Source organism: Parasteatoda tepidariorum, chromosome 7 (assembly GCF_043381705.1).
Source record: "Parasteatoda tepidariorum isolate YZ-2023 chromosome 7, CAS_Ptep_4.0, whole genome shotgun sequence".
NCBI lineage: Eukaryota > Metazoa > Arthropoda > Arachnida > Araneae > Theridiidae > Parasteatoda > Parasteatoda tepidariorum.
The window spans coordinates 32,097,388-32,117,101 of record NC_092210.1 but is presented as its reverse complement, the minus strand read 5'-3'; the positions used below and the strand labels follow the sequence as shown (position 1 = coordinate 32,117,101).

General features: G+C 28.2%; 1 protein-coding gene across 2 annotated transcripts in view; it reads left to right on the top strand.

Annotated features, from left to right (window-relative positions):
- Positions 1-1,262: 1,262 nt before the first annotated feature.
- Positions 1,263-19,714, top strand: part of LOC107446710 (neuroglobin) — a 50,734-nt gene continuing 32,282 nt past the window's right edge. Inside the window, exon 1 of one of the 2 annotated variants that reach the window (XM_016061427.3) lies at positions 1,263-1,398. The gene's annotated coding sequence lies outside the window, so the exon portion shown is untranslated. Of the gene's footprint in view, positions 1,399-13,884; positions 14,014-19,714 lie in introns of those variants that run through there. The other variant, XM_043048109.2, reaches the window with a different exon arrangement.

Genomic DNA, 19,714 nt, shown 5'->3' with positions numbered 1-19,714 from the left:
TAAGTGATGCCCAAACATTCTTGCTTATTTTTAAATATCCCCATCCCTTAAGTATAATTCATTATCATTCATAATATCTAACAATATCATTTCTTCTAAACATATCATCGATGCTCCAGTTATAATTTTGAAAATTCAATTTCTCACTGAGAAAAGAAAAAGAATGGTCAGAACTGCCGGAAAATGATAAAATTTATCGTGTTACGAGCTTTATTAAAAGGCCAAAAAGCTCGATATTTTTTTATCAAAGTGCTTTGGTAATGACTTTAGAAAAATTAACAACAAAATATGGTGTTATAATTTGTGATAAAAGTAGATAAATGTGTCAAAATTTGAAGATTTTATCATGATATCTTAAAACATGGCATAAAAATTATTTGGTTAAATTCACTTTCCAGTTTTTTATTTTGTACTAAATGTGAGCTAATAAGAATTATAATTTTGAAATTAGAACCGTGAAACCGTTACTATATGAACAGATAAATCAGATAAATTATCAAATGAATGGTTTAAATGCCGTATGTTTTGGTTTTTATTACCGAAATTTTGGGTACCAAAAAAAGTCATTACCATACGGAACAATAATTTTACCAGAATTTTTTTCTCTGTGTAAATGTTCAAAAACCAACAAATCATATTTTATAAACAAACAACGAAAACAAATGCTTAATTGTATATCATAACCATTTTCTTTTAAACATCTTTATCAAGAAAGTAATATAAAGTAAAAGATTTTATCATATGAACGTGAACCATATTTACTCATAATCGCATGATTGATTATCATATGAACGGGGTAAAATACCAATTTTAATGGTTTAAATACCGCTTGTTTTTACTTGATTACCAAAATTATGGTTTTGCAGTACGGTCCATACAATACAGAAATTTTTTTTCTCCCAGCTTATTCTTGTTTCCTTATCATAACAAAAAATCAAAGTTCAAGCTGATTCGTCATTTTGTTTTCTCTCAACTCTTTGCATACTTTTCTCACTGTTTTCCAAACCATTCATTCTATCTGATGTTAGTTTGAATAAACGGCTTCAGTTTTGAGATCTTAAACTCTGAAACGAACCGCGACCACTTCCAGACAAACAACCCCTTCTCTTTATTATAATAAAACCTCTCTGAGAGCAATTAAACAACTCCAGAAGCACCATCAAACGATTTCTTTGTTTCCATACAAAGAGAGGTTGTATTTAGTTAATGTTCAGAGTATACATTTGAACTCAGGAAGTTACAGTTTTTACTTTTAGCAATGGGATAAAGATATGATTTCTTATTTGGATAAATATGTTTTGTTTATTGCTCTGTTCATTTAAGAGAACTCGAGCATTGTATTCCTTACTGGATCGCAAGAAGTCTACAAAGTGATAAGGATAATTTATTGCTATTGAGGTAAGATTTTTTTCTTTTTTGCGTAGATTTTAATAGATTGAAAAATTGTTAGGACTTTTTAAGACACTTTATGTAGTATAAAAATGATAACTACAATGAGAAAAAAGTTTGATCAGAGCTTCCAGAATGTGGTAAAATTTAGCGTGTTCCTGGTTTTATAATAACACCAAAAAAGCTCGGTATTTTTACCGAAGTGTTTTGGTAATGATTTTGATAAAGTTAACATTAAAGTATGATTTTATAATACGTGAAGAAATTTTGTACTTTTGGTGAAGTATGGTAATTTATCAAGATACCTTAGATCATGATATAAAAACCACTTATCCAGTTAACCCCTTAACGATCGGTTAATTTTCAAGAAAACGGTCATAAAAGTGCCTATTTTTCTGACTTTTGTATTTGTATTACGTATTTGATTAGTGCTGCATCCTGGTACTGGCATCAGGTGCGTAAAATTAGAAATAAAATGTTTTCCAGGAAAAGAAATGAAATAGTTTTATTCTTATTGGCGCGTTACTACTGAACACTCCAGCCCGTCAATATCACGGGAGCGAGAAATAGCGCGAAATCTCACCCCGTCATTTTCACGGGAACGAGAAGGAAAATGTTAATGTTAAGAAGTTAAATGTGCTTGATATTTTTTACTAAATGTGTGGTAATAAGAATTATAATTATGAAAACAAAACTTTCCGATAAATCGTTACCTTATGACTGGAAAAATTACCAAGACAATGGTTTAAATACCGTATATTTTTATTTTATTAACCAGAATTATGTTGTTTTTTATCAGAAATTGTATTCCGATTCAGCATGGTAATTTATCAGAATTGTTTTCTCCGTGTATGAAAATATTATTTATAAATTTGAAATTTACTGTGTATAGAATTAATATAAGTTTTACTAAAGTAAATTTCTTCAAATTTTAACAATGCATTCTCTTTTTAATTTCATTAATTGTATTAGAAATAGTTATTTATACCCTTCATTAGTTATATCGAATACAAGATGCAATTGGTCAAAGGAATAAGGAAAAAGTACCAAAATAATTCAGATTTGATTGCAAAACTATTAATTGACATGCTTTTTACAAAGCTGAAACATGTGGTGGTAGCTAAAATATGTGCTCTATCAAATTGAAACAACTTAATTGAAATTCTACAACTCAGAATTGGGTCGGAGGTTCAACGCTGGTTATAAAATAAAATTAAGTTAAATTAAACGTGAAAAAACGTGAAAATCGATAATATATATTATCGATTTTCACGTTTTTGGACAAAACGGCAATGTGTTGTCATAGAAGACCTACACTGTCGAATAGATTAAAAGTAATGTATTTTTGTTTAAACTAAGTATTGTAGAACAATTGTAGAATTGCAACACTTCTGAGGAATAATTGTTCAGTTGTATGGAAATTTTACACAGCTGAAACGTGTCGTCATTTAGTACTAATGGCAAATTTACATAAATGCGATTCTGCCCGTAAGATTGACGACGAGTACAAAAATTTTGAGTGATAATTGTGCCATTTTAAAAGTTTTTGACAAAGCAAAAAAGCGTGTTGCCGTTTATGAGATATGTGTACAAACGATACATTTTGACTTCAAAAAGGGTTTTTGTGAAAATTGAGCAAAAATTTGCCAAGTTATCTCCGAGACAAATAAAGGTCGAATTTAAAAACCCTATGTATTCAAAATTAAAAAAGCATCTATTTATTTTTGAGCAAGATGCATAGTCTCAAAAAATTACAGAGGGAAATGTGAGAATAAGAGATGTTTGTTAGCTGCCCAAAGGATTTGAACCAAGGTAAGATCTCCGTGATCGTAGTAGAATGTTCAGACGACCATTGTTATACAACCCAGCACTGGGATAGTTAAGCTTTATATAATGGCCGCCGCAATGACACAGCGTGCGATACTAATTTCCAATTTCAATGGTACAAAGGGTTGCGATTTGGAAAATGGGGTACCAATAGCTTAGTCAATAATTTTAATTTCACATTTTGCTTATTTCACAATACCTTAGACACTTTTGAGCTATGAAGTTTTTAATATATCACTTTTGATGATATATATAAAACTACCTAACTCTCCCTGGACTAAGTTGTACCATTTTGATAGTTAAAACATCCTACTTACGAACCCGGTCTTCCTTGTTTTGAATCCTGCCGACAGCCAATGGACATCTGTTTCACACATTTCTCCCGCCACATCACCTATGCATTTTCCTAAAAAATCAGTATATGCTGATTTAATTTTGAGTACGTGGGTTTTTTTAATTCGACTTTTATTTGTTTCAGAGCTATTTTGACACATTTTTGCTCAATTTTGAAAAACTTTTTTTTATAGTGTACAATTATCGATTTTACAAAGGAATTACATATAAGTGTAACAACTTAGAGGGATAATTGTTCAATTTTCGCTTGTTATTTTTACTTAAAAAATTAATAGTTGTGTTGTAGGTAAAAATACGAGATATCGTATACCTAAAAAATAAGTCATTAGCAATTTTTAAAAAAAATATTTTCATTTGCTAGAGATGTGAGGAAGAATTATTTAAATTTGTACAAATGAATTAATCACGTCAAATCCTAAGAAAAGAATTCAATATTTAGGTTAAGTACATTCAGGTTATATCAGGTTCAATATTTAGGTTAGGTTGTATTTAGGTAGACAATTTTATGTTTAAAATATCTGCATAATTTTCCATGCATTTTTTTTAAATACTGACAGTTATATATTGTTTTCTTACTTAATTAAACTACAATAAAATATTTTTTTTAAAAATAATATTTATTTTAATAAGAAAACTAATTTTAACAAAAATAACAAAAATTAGTAGAGCAATTTTGTGACAAAAAGTTTTGAATAAAAATTCTTTTATTTTATTCTTTTTAGAAGTTTTTAACAGAATCAAATTTATACCGAAAAAAAAATGTTTCAAAATAAGAAAATGGAAGAAATGCCTAAAGAGACTTTAACGTTTATAACAATTAAATTTAAAGCGCAAGTATTAAACTATATAGATATGCTATATACACCGAAGAGCCATTACATTATGACCACCCTGCTAATAACATGTAGGACCACCTTTAGCCCTCAAAACTGCTAGCACCCGCCATGGCATTGATTTCACCAGGTGTTGATAGGTAGTCTGAGGTATCTGACACCAAGCGCTAACCAACTGGTCCCGCAATTCCCTCACATTGCGAGGGGGTTGCGTAGCCGCACGAATTTAGTTTTCCAAGTAGGACCACAAATGCTCTATTGGATTAAGGTCAGGTGAATTTGGGGGCTAAGACATGACTTGAAAGTCGCTGGAATATTCCTCGAACCAATCCATGACGATTCGACCCTTATGACACNTATATATATATATATATATATATATATATATATATATATATATATATATATATATATATATATATATATATATATATATATATATATATATATATATATATATATATATATATATATATATATATATATATATATATATATATATATATATATATATATATATATATATATATATATATATATATATATATATATATATATATATATATATCAAACTTATATCAAGTTTTCAAGTTAATAATGATAAAGCAAAAAAATCTAACAGGAAAATAGACATGATGAAACAAACCATATAAATCTAATATTTTTTAATATATACATACTTTTTTTAATTTCGTCATATTAATAGCATTTAATTTCAAATATTCTTTGAAACAGTAGTAGTTTCTCATTGTGTGACATTAAGGAAAGGGTTGAAACCAAATCAGTTGAGAATAATCTCTCTAACAATAAACGACGATTTGAAGCGAACAGACAACAACCCCTTCTTTGTAAATAGTTTTTAAACAAAGAGCTTTAATTGTGCTCTCTCTCTTATACAGAAATCTCTGCAGTACGACAGCAATGAACAAGCTTTAGTTTCTATCTTAAAATAGTATCGATTAGCAGCCCTGATTTAACTAATTGTTCGTATTTTAATTTAATTTCCATTGTACCAACTTATGAAATAAACTGAAATAAAATTATAAAAGTACAGCATTATTATGAAATGAACGGTAAATTTTGAAAAATTGTTAAAAATGCTTGCATAATTTATCTTAGTAATTAAATATAGAAGTCGGTCTAAATTAAGATTTCCACGTCTTATAAAATAAATCATTCGAAAGTTAAGAATTTACCGATAAATGTAATAAAAATTTTTAGTAATAGCTATTATAAATGAATCCTCTTTATGTAATTAGTGTAAAATTATTTATAGCAATAAAATATGTTTGAAAAACTACATTGTATTGGCAGAAACTAAAAGAAATGTAACTATACAATATTTTTTTTCCTCATGTCTGAATGAGAATTTCACAGTAAAATCTGGAATATTTTAAGGGGATAAATACATATTATAACTTGAAAAAAAGGTTTTTTTAAGATTTTTTTAGAATTTAATTAAATTTAAAAATGTGCTGCTTGAGGTGGTATAAATACATGGTGAAACCTATATCTTAAAAACCAATAAAAAATATAGTTTTTATTTTTTGTCAGTTCATCTAAGCTAGCTTTTAATTACCATAATTTTAAATTGATTAGTTAAATGAATAGATCTTTTTTTCAATTAGTCAATTTTTAATTAGTCAATACTTTTTAATTTTTTTAATTTATCATTTGTTGCTGTGATATGAGTAAAACTCTGAGCTGTTAATTTCTCAGTGTTTTTTAAACGATTTTTTCTTAGTTAATTTAAGAAGTGGCTATGAAATTTATACTATTTACATTTTTAGGTAGTTAAACTATCATATTTAGCAATTTTGCACGCATAAAATAAAAAAGTACGTTTTTGTAAGCATTAATTACCAACCGGTTGTACTCCTTTCTTTGTGTACTAGCATACTTTTTCTAACAAAATTATAAAAAAGATTAATCTAAAAAATTTTTAAAAAAAGCGTTCTGGAAAGAATATATCAAACATTCTACGATGAGAAAAAAAATATTGTCAAAACTACCAGAATATGGCTCTTCCGTGTTTTTCTCTATATTCTCTAAGTTTTTCCGTGTTTTTGGCTCTATGAGAACACCAAAATGCTCGGTAATTTTTACTGAAGCGCTTTTTGTAAAATTAACGATAAAACATGATTTTATAAAATGTAAAAAATTTGGTAAATTTATCATGAAACCTTAGATTATGAGATAAAAACCTTTTATACGGTTAAACTCTTTTTTCATTTTCTTATTTTTTTTAAACTTGTGGTAATAAGAAATATAATTTTGAAAACTAAAATTTTCGGTAAACTCTTAACGTTTGAACAGAAAATTACCATATATTTTGATTTTACTAATGAAAACGATATTTTTTTTACCAGAAATGCCATTACCATTCAATAAGGTAAATTTAGAGGAATTTTTTGCCTATGTGCGTTTTAATTCAATAACAACCTACATCGAATGTCAAAATAAGCATTAGTAACTAAATTTTTAAATTATATCTCATAAAAATCTCAATAAGTATTAATAGACGAAATTATACTTTCATACTGATATCATTACATAGGTCCAGGAAAAGAGAATTTTTTTATTTTTTTCGTTGCTGTTGGTAATAAAAAAAGTTTGTACCTTTGCAGCTGAAAGCGTAGCCTTTTACCAGGTACTGGTATTGGTTTTTTCTGCAAAGATCCCCAGAAATCAATACGAGTTTTTGTCTGAAACAGTTACTGCTTTTAAAGAAATTATTATACAACAAATGAAACAAATATTTACCTTTTCAGACGAAAACGTAACCTATTAACAGATGTTGACATATTTTTTTGCAAATAGTCCCAGAAATCAATTTGTCTTTTGTCTGAATAAATAACTGTTCTTAACGAAGTTATTATACAACTTAATAAAAAAAAGATAAAAAAGATTTTAGCCCACTATGTGACCTTCTGCCAAATAGCTCGTTTTTATTTTCTTTAATTCAGCTACAGAAGTTAATGTTAATTTTTGTCTAAATGACTGTTTTGGAAAAAACTATCATATGATTTAAAACAAAACATAAACCTATTTTGACCATTTACGTTACATTATGGCAAACGTTGATGGCTTGCTTGTTTTCGTTTGAACAGATGATTGTATTGGAAGAAACCATCATTTAATTTAAATTAAACAATACATCTTTTTAGCCAATGATGTAATCTTTCTTCGAGCATTGATATTTTTTCCTTCAATCTGTCCACAAATGTAGTTTAGTCTGAATGTCAGTTTTAGAAGTTTAAAGCGAAAGCTAATTCTTTCTTAAATACCTTTCTTCTGTTGCACTGATGAAGGTTTCCCTTTGAGCATCCGAAACAGCTGTCTGTATTTTATAAATATTTTTGTGCTCTTTAACGTTGTTTGCCTTAGTTTGTAAACCTTTCTTAGTCAACTACGTAACCTTTTATCAAACATTGGTTTTTTCCTTTTTCTATTGGTTTTTCTTGTATACAGCAATAGAAATTGATTTGATTTTTGACTGAATGAATGATTTTAAGAAATTATTGTACAGTTTAAAACAAAAGAGTACTAACTTATTGTAACTTATTAAAGTGCATATTAAAGTGTGAGTGCTAATAAAGTGTATCTCTATGCATTGCATTTTGTCTTTCTAACATACTTCAGTTTCATCAGGAATATATAAACGTGTTTAGATTGGAAGAATTTTTTAAAGGATTTTTTTCTACTTTGAAAAAGCACTTTAAACGGTATATTACAACTAAATTAGTTTCATATTCATTTTAATAACAACTTCATAAGAGAACATCACATAACTTGAAACAAAAACAGAACTATTTTATATTAATTGCTCCATACATAAATACTTCCCTGTTCAATAATAAGTATTATAGAAGTATTTATCGATGAGCAGCATGCCTTTTAATAACTAATATAAGATTCATACTTTTCGTTTGTTGAATTGAAACTTATTGTTTGTTGTTATTAAAAAGAATTTATAGAATTAAAATGTGCATAATTGAAATTATAATTTGCGAAACAAATCTTATGATTCAAAGTGCTTTCTAGCTGGCAATCACACAAAAATTTGTTCCAGGTCTAAAAGAGGAACAAAAATTCACGTGATATTTAAACTTTGTGCCATTTGTGCAATAAAATGTTGCAACGAAAAAGATGGCAGCACAAAACTGGCAGTTAAAAAAGAGCGCCACGTGAAAAAAAAAATACTGAGTTACATGTTTGATCGATGTTGACGTATTCTCGGTTGCGTAAATTTCCTTTTTAATAATCAGCATTGGCCGCCCAGATCAAGAAATTTAATACCATGGGACCTATTTATGATATCAAGCCCACACCCAGTCTTTCATCTATGGCGGAAATTGAATTCTGTCTATCAGTGATGTTCAACAGAATATTTCGTAAAAAGGTTTCATATAAGTGTCATCAAAATCATAGTAACCATTTCTTCAATGTGCCCTATAACCCTATGCTGTATACTTTATGAATCAATAAAAAATAATCGTAATTTTGAGTTAATATCAGTGATTTATTTCTTCTTACTTGAAAATTTCTTCTTACTTGACTTCTGAAACATGCTTTAACGAAAGACATAAATAGTTATAAATATTAAAATAAAATTTTTTTTTTATTTGTACCCCATATTTTTTTAATCATAAGTCCTTTCTCAAATCAATCATATGTACTACACGGAGGAAGAATTCTGGTAAAATTATTGTACTGTATGGTAATATCATTTCTAGGTTTTAAGAAATTGAAAGGAAAAGTATTATTCTGGTTGATAAAATCAAAATGTACGGTATTTAAACTCTTCATTTTGGTAATTTTTTCATTCATGTGGTAACAGTTTACCGGCAATTCTAGTTTTGAAAATTATTGTTCTTATAACCCCACATTAAGTAAAAAATACGAAACTGAAAAAATTAAACTGTATAAATGACTTCTACGCCTTGCTCTAAGGTAAAATTAGCAAATTTTATCACGTATTAAAAAACTCAATTTCATTTTTAATTTTACAAACATCATCACCAAAGCGTTTCTGCAAAAATTATCAAACTTTTTAGTGTTCCCGTTGAACCAGAAATACGGTAAATTTTACTATATTCTGGTAGTTTTGACCATACAGTTTTTCTCAGCGTAGAATCAACATTTACTATACCCCTAATTTCGCTGCACTTCAATTAATATTTGTTTGTACTTAAAAAAAAAAAATACATAAAAAAAATTTTCATTTCAACTAAGAAAACGATTAGAATTTTGTGTAACATGTAGATTCAGATCTGTAAAAAGGAAGAAAATTAATTAATTATTCAAGTACTGCTCCCAACAAACTAGTTCATTACTTAATTAACTTTTGGAGTATCATGTTCTTGACATATTACTTGAAAGTTATGTTTGTGTTGCTCTCCTGTTCGGCGATATTAGTCTAGAGTAGGTGACATCTCTATCTTGCTGATGAAAAACATGTTTCTGAAATGGATGCTGCCAATATTTATATTTTAACTCGATTTGCTTATAAATATTATTCCTGGAATATATTACTTTAGGAGTACCCATATATGTCAGATATGTTTGCGCTAAAGTTGGTATTCTTAAAGTAAATATCAGTAACAGATGCAAAACTAAAATCTGAAAAAAGTCTATTATATAAGTGATATTTATTTGAAACTCGAAAAAAGGAAAATGTTAAGAAATTGTTAGTTCATTCAGAAATTTTTTTTTATATTTATAATACATTTATATTTAAACTTGATATTTTTATTTATACTCGATTAATTTATTAATGTTATTCCTGGAATATCTTACTTTAGGAGTGCCTATATATGTCTTTACCGATAAATAATATTATATTGAAATATATATGATATTACCTACATATAATATTGAAGTACCTGCATATAAAATTTATTTGAAACTCGAAAAAAAGAAAATTTTAAGAAATTGTTAGTTCACTCAAAAAAAATATTATATTTATAATACATTTATATTGAAACTCGATATTTTTATTTATACTCGATTAATTTATTAATGTTATTCCTGGAATATTTTACTTTAGGAGTACCTATATATGTCTTTACCGATAAATAATATTATATTAAAATATATATGCCATTACCTACTTATAATATTGAAGTATCTGTATATAAAATTTATTTGATACTCGAAAAAAGGAAACTTTTAAAAATTGTTAGTTTATTTGCAGAAAATATTACTACTTATATTTAAACTCGATATTTATTTTTAAACTCGATTGACTTATACTCGAATAAATATTTATATTTCGACTCGATTAACTTATAAATAATATTCCAGGAATATATTACTTTAGTAGTACCTATATATGTCAGATATATTTAAGCTAAGGCTGCGATTTTTAAAATAAATATGAGGAATAGATTCATGGTTGAAATTTGAAATTAACACATAAATTCTATTATGTAAGGGATACTTATTGGTAACTCGGGGGGAAAAGGAAACTTTTTGAAATCGCTTTTTTATTTAGAGAACAATGCGAAATGTGGAAAGTTTTCTGCAATTCACTAAGATATTAAGATATACTTGTATTAGAGAATATTTTTAAAAAGGTTCATAAAAATTAATCATCTTTGACGTTTTTGTAAAACGATGATACCATGTAACTACAGTCTCTGATGTAGATGATATCAGTAAAATGAAATTCTTAAAGAAAGTGAATCTAATTAAATATAATGGTTGTATATTTAATGAGAAAGGGAGAATTTAGTTACTTAAATGAAATTTATATTTAAAATTTTTAAAGGGAACAAAATAGAGGCGGTCTAAAAACGAATTGCAGTCATAAAATCTACATTAAAATAAACATAACAGAATTAAAGTAGTGCCATGTAAAATACTATTTAAACCACGAATAGAAATGTGAATAATCGATTTAAAAATTTAATGAATAATTGCAAGCAACTGAAGCGGTATGTATGTAAGTATGACATTTCATGATTAAAAACCTCATTCGCTTCAAAAATATACAAATTAGAAATAACAGTCCTGCTCAAAATAAGGCGCCCATTTTCAAGACTCGCCAGGCGTGAATGTACAGGCGTGAAGAAACATAAGTGATCTGAAATATGAAACGTATCGTTGCCAGCAAAAAATAGAAAAATAAAAATGAGAAACAAAACTAGAAAAACCGCAGAAACCAAGAAAGAAAAAAAGATGAGAAACGGAACAGGAAACAATACAGTGGCCGAGGGGCAAATTTTTCTTATTCTGTTTTTCATCTTCTTTGTCTCTCTCGGCTACTGTAGTTTTTCTGGTTTTGTTTCCCACCATTATTTTTCCATTTTCAACTTTACGCTTTATATTTAAAATCACCTTTGTTCTTCTCATTCACATCTAACAAGTCTTGAAACTGTTTTTGAGCCCTTGAAACATGTCGATTGTTAGTTCCAATTTGCATATTTTTGAAATGAAGTTTTTAATTAAGTAATAATCGATTGAAAAGCTTCTGAGAAACACGAGAAGTTTAGTAAAAAAAATCCTGTTTAAACTTAAATGCTTTGGTAATACTCGACGATAGTATGCTTGGCCAACTATATCATTTAATCTTTTTTTAATGATTTTGGGTATCAATATCAGATATCTCACTAAAGAAAATGTTCAATTTGGGCAAAAAATTTAAAAAATGTCTTTTTATTTCAACGGCAGAAAGATTTTAGTTATGTATTTGTTTGTTTTTGGGACTCAAACGAATTCTTATTTTGAATTTGAAATGCCGAATTTGAAATGATAAAAATGAACAAGTTATGTCAACATTGTATCAACCATTTTTTTTATAGATTAAATACTTGTCTCTTTATCACTAAGCGATTACCAAAATATCACTTAGATTTTTATAAAAATTAACGTATTTTTTAACGATTTATATAGGCTTTTATAAGAACGACTTTTTTTAAGAAAAGATAAAATTTTTAAAGATTGTTACCAACAATGGATACTTATAGTTCATAATAATTAAACTTTACTGTATCTGTCATTCTTCTTAATGCTTAATACAGTAATGCTAATAAATTTTCAATCCGTGGATTTATTTATTTTTTTTTCTTTTTAAATTAACTATTAGATAAGTACAGAATTCATTACTTAAGTATTAACTGTCAAGCTTTTTTAAATATGAATTTGTTATTTGGACTGCTAAAAGCTTTTAAATAAGAGCTATATATTAAGAGCTTTTCAAAAGATATAAATTTATTATTTAGATGGTCGAAAGCTTTAAAGTATGAATTTTTGATGAAGCAATATCTCAACCGTTCAAATACTTATAATTACAAACTTCAATAAAAGTTTATTACCTACATTTTTAAGTTTTTATTTTTAAATAAGGCTACAATTATTGTAAAAACAAAATTAAGATAACTAACAGTATATTACCGATAATCAGTTCACTAATGCTGATCAAACTTGAAAATGAATGAAATTTGCTTTAACTCTAGTATCTATGACTGAATTTAGCTATAATTATGAATAATTTTATGAATTCTTTCAAAAAAGTGGACTGTAAAAAAGTTTTTCTTATAATTGAGCAAAAATGTGACAAAATATCTCCGAAACAAATTTGAAAACCTAGCATATTTAAAATTGAAAGAGCATTTACTTATTTTTGAGCAGAATGCATTGCCTCAAAAGCGATGTGAGGGAAAGGGTTAAAAGTGATGTTCGTTGACTGCCGGCAGGATTTGAACCAAGAACCTGTAGGTTCGTAGGATGTCTTTATATATTCCATAATATTTGATATCTAACAGCGACTTTCATTTAACACTTTGTTTAAATACATCTCTTTCAATTCTCAAATCAAAAGGTTAGTTTTATTAGGCTGCTTGTTGAAAATACGAGTATTAAGCCGCTGTTGCATATAACGATTACAATCTTCGAAAAAGCCATGCGTTTAAAACTATAAATATGGTCAGCTGTTTTGAACTCATTTAATTTGGTTGATGGCACTTGAGAGTGTAATTGTTAATTCTTGTAAAATATCAAAATAAATAATAAAAAATATTTCATCTGTAATTTTAAATGTTTTGTTTCTAAAAAATTTGTATGATGTCACAATTTATGTTTCCCTCTCTTTGTGATATCATTTGTGGACGGCCCCTTATCACTGTTTATCTGCATATACTCAAAATCAGCTCATTCTGCAATATAGTAAAATTAAAAAGATATTTAAATCTGCCACCAACTCAAATTTTTTCACTCAAAACTTGTTACGTATTTTCATTAACTTACCTTTTAAATACATTCAATTGACTTGCATTTTTTAAAAGAAAATAAAAATAAATGATAACGTGTTATTGCATTCCTGCATAATATAGCATTGAAATGAGTAGGAAGGTAAAAATAAATAAACAAACTAACGGCCCGATTATCAGCGGGATAGTTGCTTTCTGTAATTAAAGAGGGAATGATCTCTCTTTGCCGGCATGTCGGAGGTAATCGCGTAAAGGCAACACCATCTCTGGTAGAGGTAGGCATTTAAAAAACCTCTCAAATTTCCCGTCACGTGCTCTTCGGATAACCCTTCACTCTGTAATACCCCTGCTGTCGGACATGCTTCCAAAAATGCAACTCTTGAGCCTGCAATTTCGATGTAAGTACCAAACGTTTTATTATCGATAGTTTTTTTTTTTTAATAAATAATTCGAAAAGTTATGCTGCGTCTTATAGTTTAGAACTTAAGATAATTTAGAACTATAATTTTGACAATGTAAGGGCCAAACATTTTATTATCGAAACAGTTCTTTTTTTTTTAATGATTCGAAAAGTTATGCTAAATCTTATAGTTAAAAAACTAAAGATGATTTAGAACTATAATTTTGATGATTTAAGTACCAAACGTTTTATTATCGATACAGTTTCTTTTTTTAATAATTCAAAAAGTTATACTATGTCTTATAGTTTGAAACATACGATGTTTTAGAACTATAATTTGTAATTTTTATTTTTTTAGAAATGGTAAAAAATTGCAATAATAGAAATTCTTACTCGTTAATTAATTTTATTTTTTAGTTAAATTTAATTATTCTTGGAACAAGTAGTAATTGCTTTTCATTTTAAATTATAGATTTCCGTTATAGATTTGTGCTTTGAAGTAGTATCTGTTTCTTACTCTATTTATTTTAGGTGTCTATTTATTCTACAATAATTTACATTATTCAACTTAAAAACAATATTTCAGCATGGAAAATAATATTTCACTTCATTAAAAATAATTATCAATTGTATTAATTATTTTATATTATGAAACTTGTATTGTATATATTATTAAAAATTGATGCACGTATTCAACTGTTCAGTTAACTTTCATGTTTATTCCGCTATAATTAAATTTACCTGACCTAAAAAATGTTTTAAAGTGAAGCGGACATGTTGCATACAAAAAAAAATTTTTAACATGCATTGTATGAATTACCTCACAATTTAAAATAAGTTTTTCCCACTTTAAAATGAATATTTTTTAACAATAATCAATGTTTTAATAATAATAGTTATGATATAATTTAGGATATCGATTTTTATTTATTTATGCATTCCCATACATGTGCGGATTTGTATACAAAGAACTGGTTATAAACTCCAGATAAGTTTAAGAACAAGTAGCACAAATTAGAGGACATAACACAAAGATAAATTCAGGCTTAACGTGGGATTCGAACCTATTACCTCCACACTCACAACGCTTGGAGGGAAGAGGATGCCATCAGCTAAGCAAGCACCTCGTGACAATGATAATACTAAAGAAAGAGCCGTGGTGACTCAGGGGATAGAGCATTCGCCTTCCAATGAGGTGAACTGAGTTTGAATCCCAGCGATGGCTGGTCGATACGAATTCCGCACCCGGCTCGCACCAACCGCAATGCTGACGTAAAATATCCTCAGTGGTAGACGGATCATGGGTTAAAGCCCCCATGTTATCGGTCTCACCATGGGAGGTTTTCATGGCGTTCCTCTCCATGTAACACAAATGTGGGTTAGTTCCATCAAAAAGTGCTCCACGAAGACGAATTTCTCCCAATACTTTATTCAAGAGTTCCATTGTCTTCTGGATTGGGTTCAAAATTACAAGGCTACGGAGTAGTCGCAATTAGTACATTAGTAGTCGTAAAACCAAAACATTAGGTCGGCTTTTCAACGACGGTTATAAAATACTAATGAAAGTTCTTATGTTGCTATTACGTTGAAAACAAAATTATGATAACCAACTCTTGCCTTCCTTTTTTTCCTTATAAAGTTACTAGAATATTGACATTGAAAGAGCTTCTAATGATTTATTTAATGTGAAATAAACTTTATGTTCACACTTCCCAGCTTTACTTAATATTTTCCTTTTTCCTAAAACTAATTCGCCTTTCTACTGAATATGCAAACGATCCTAGTTAACCAAACGATTACAGTTCCTTCCAGTTCTTCTCGAAAGTAAATTACACTTCTATTGCGAAAATAATTTTTTGAAACATTGAAACCAAAATGTATTTTTTGAAAATACATTTCACCACCAACGGCTTACAGTTTTCATTATAACTATCTTTAAAACAGCTTGAAAACGAAGCTTAATGTGTCTCACCTCGAAACTTAATGTGTCAGCTTTCAAACAAAATTTTCTTCTCTTTTCTAATGACCTTCATTAGAAATTTCTAACCAGAAATTAGTTTAGAATAAAAGCGACTGTGTTTTTCATGCATCTGTCAGAAGCTCCATTTAGAAATACTTAATTTGAAAAAGTAAAAATTATGCTTGTTTTTTTTTAAATTTTAATTGGAGATTTTTACAAAATCTGTCTTTTCATATGTAACTCAACTTAGTCTGGCAAAAATTGTTTTAAATTTTATTCTTTGACTATTCTATATGCAGTATTTTTCTTTTAGTAACATTTTCGCAGTAATTGAATTAATTTTATTCAAAAAGTTTATTTCAACTAGATTTATATCCCCTCTCTATCTATATAATCAGTCAATTTATATTAATCATCACTGCACAAAACTGTAAGGCATATATTTTATAGATCTCCAAAACCTATCAACTAAAATGAACAGTGCTGTTCTGTAGTGAAGTACTTTTAATTCTTTACTTTGGTGGTTGAAAGAACTGAAACTTTGGGCGACTTTCTGGTGACTGAGAGTAACCATCTTTCCACAAAAGGTTAAAAATTGATGAAATCTTAGAGTCAAAAACAGCAAATGATTTTTTTTCATCGTATAATCTTATTTATCATTGATTATATTTGCTTACATGACATTTCGCTGATGATAAAGGCGTTGAAACGTTGGTGAATTTTCATCGTATAACCTTATTTCTCATTGTTTAATTATGCTTACCTAATGAACAAGCTTAGAATGAAAAGCAACGGGTGAGTTTTTTATTGTATCTAATTTATCATTGTATATATTTGCGTACCTAACGTTTTAGCTGACAATGAAAGCGTTAGGATGAGTTCTTCCTCGCATTATCATATTTATCACTGCTTACCTAACGTTCTCGTTGATGATGAATCAATAGCAATGGATGAATTTTTCACAGTAAAATTTTACTCATTGTTTAATTGTTCTTACTCAATGTTTCCCTTATCAATATTTATCATTGTTTAATCTTAATCCTTAAAAATATATTGTTTTTGAATTTCACTTTTGAATAAAAATAAATAAATATAACTGCCGAAGAAATCGTTAAAATCATGAACAATAAACCCTATATGACAATCCTCTCTGACGTCCCCACGAAGCTTTTCGAAAAGTTTCTCCTAGTCCAATGGACCGCTGCGCCCTCAAGCCCCATTTGAAGGTGACGGTTAGTTGATACACACTATATTTAAATAATTGACACGCTACGACTTATAATTTAATGTACCTGTCATTATGTTTATTTCCGTAGGATTACATTTGTGATATGAATGAATAATAATTCTCTGTGATTCATAATTAGTTCTAAAATTGAGTTTTTTTTATGTCAATAAAAAACTGTCGAATAAAGATAAAATTACGTAAATTTATGTAAGTGTTTTGAAATTTTTTCACACTGTACATTTGAGTAGAAACATAAACTTTTCTTATCTTTTTTCTTAGATTTTAGTTCTAGTGTTCGTAAGGACTTTTTCTGTCATATTTTATTCACTCTTTAATTCTATCATATAATAAATTCTACCGTTTACTAAGAAAATAAAAAATAACAGCATTAATAAAGCTTTTTCTTACTTACTCTGTTATAAGTTGAAAAGTAATAATAGTGCATGTCATCCATATAAATACGTATTTTATTTATTATTGAAATAAAGTTAAGAACAAAAAAGTAATTAGAATTTAAAATATTAAAAATAAATTCTAAATCTTCTTGGCAAAATGTACTTTTGTCTTTATTTACATACTTAACATACTTAAAAAATTAACATCTAAGTCTCTTATATATCTAAACTGAAACAAATAACCAAATGATTACAGTAAATTTAATAAATTCAATTAAAAATAAAAGAATAAAAAGCGATTAACTCATCAATCTATCCGGTAGTTAAGCTTTTTGCCGTTGCGTGGTGCTGAAACGTTTGAGTAAGTGTTGCCATTTGAATAAAACGCGTCGCCTATTTATATGCTCTAATATTAGAATGGAAACTCTTTATAAGTTTCTCTTTGTTTAAAATAATGTAAGTATTTATGGAATACGAATAATTATAAACTGACCTTTAGTGACAGAGGGCATACTATTTGTTTTACCCAACAAAATAAATGCAACGAGCGCAATTTTTGAATGATACAGATTGATCACAAGATTGATATTATTTCAAAAACAAATAACAATTTAATCAGAAGATAACTAATCATCGGCATTATTTTTGTATTTATACTACATTCTACTGCAAAAAGATTATATAGTCTAAGATTTAATAGTATTAACCATAAAATATAGCTAGAGATTTTAGGCTTACTGTCATTGAAGAGAAATATGATATCGAAAGGAAACTGCTTGATTAAATTGTTTATTATAGTGAAAATGTATTATATTTTTACGATATCATTTTTCTTCAACTTTATTTATCTTGTCATGGATATTACGATTAATGCAGTGATAGAACGTTTCATTTTTCAAAAAGCTATATAATAACAATTTTTATAGGTTTCTCAATCGTTCTATTTCTTTCATTGTTTATTGAACAAATTATTAATATTTCTGATTAAATATGAATAAGTTATGATTATAATTCTAAATATTTTCGGCAATATAAGTGTTACATAAAAACATATTTTTATAAAAACCTACTTTTAATTTCTTGAACAGGTTAATAAGTTATAGCCTATTATATTAATGAAAAGAACATCTTTTGCATCAATAAAGATAACACATGTCCATAAGCATCATCTTCATATAGGTTAGGAAAGAAAATATTTTCCTTAATTAGAACATATATTTTCTAAATTTCTCTCCGCGACAAAAACTTCCGAAGGCAATAAGTAGTTCTCGTAGAACTTTTTACGAGCTTTAACGAATTATCTCTTATTTCCTGACGAATACGTATACCCCTAGTAAGTACTTCTTAAAGAATTTTTTCATCGTTTCTTTTACTTCGAATTCCCTTTCCTTTTTTTATTAACAGCGCATATGCACTGAAATATTTGCACAGAAAAAATATTTTGTTTTTCTACCAATCAGCATGTTCCTGATATTTTTCACATTGATTCTATTTTTACTAGATATATCGGTATATCGGTATTACAGGAATATTATTAAATTTTATTCCCGATTCTTAAAGTTATTCTATTTCTATTTTTTCCCTTTAATATAATACAAATATGTGAAACCACACAATTGAGTCAATATATATACAAATACACTGGTGGACAAAATTAAGAGATGGAAAGCATTTTCGCACATTCATTCGCACTTGTAAGATACCCGCACACCGCTCCATGTGTTTGACAATAATTCCGTGAATGTCCAGAGGTACAGGCAGCAGGTCCTAGTGCCCTATGTGCGTCTTTTCAGGGGCGCTGTTGGCCCTGGGTTCATTTTTATGGACGACAATGCGCGACCACATAAGGCTCTTATGGTTGAAGAGTATCTGGAAAGCGAGGATATTTAACGAATGGATTGGCCAGCCAAATCCCCTGACTTGAATCATATTGAACATGCTTGGGATGCTCTTGGGAGAGCTATTGCGATGCGCCAACCTCCCCCCAGAACCATTCTGGAGTTAAAAATTGCTCTGGTGGAAGAATGGGAGGGTCTTCCACAAGTCCTCCTTAACTCCCTTATTAACAGCATGCATACTCGTTGTGCATGCTGTCTGTCTGTCAGGGGTGACCATA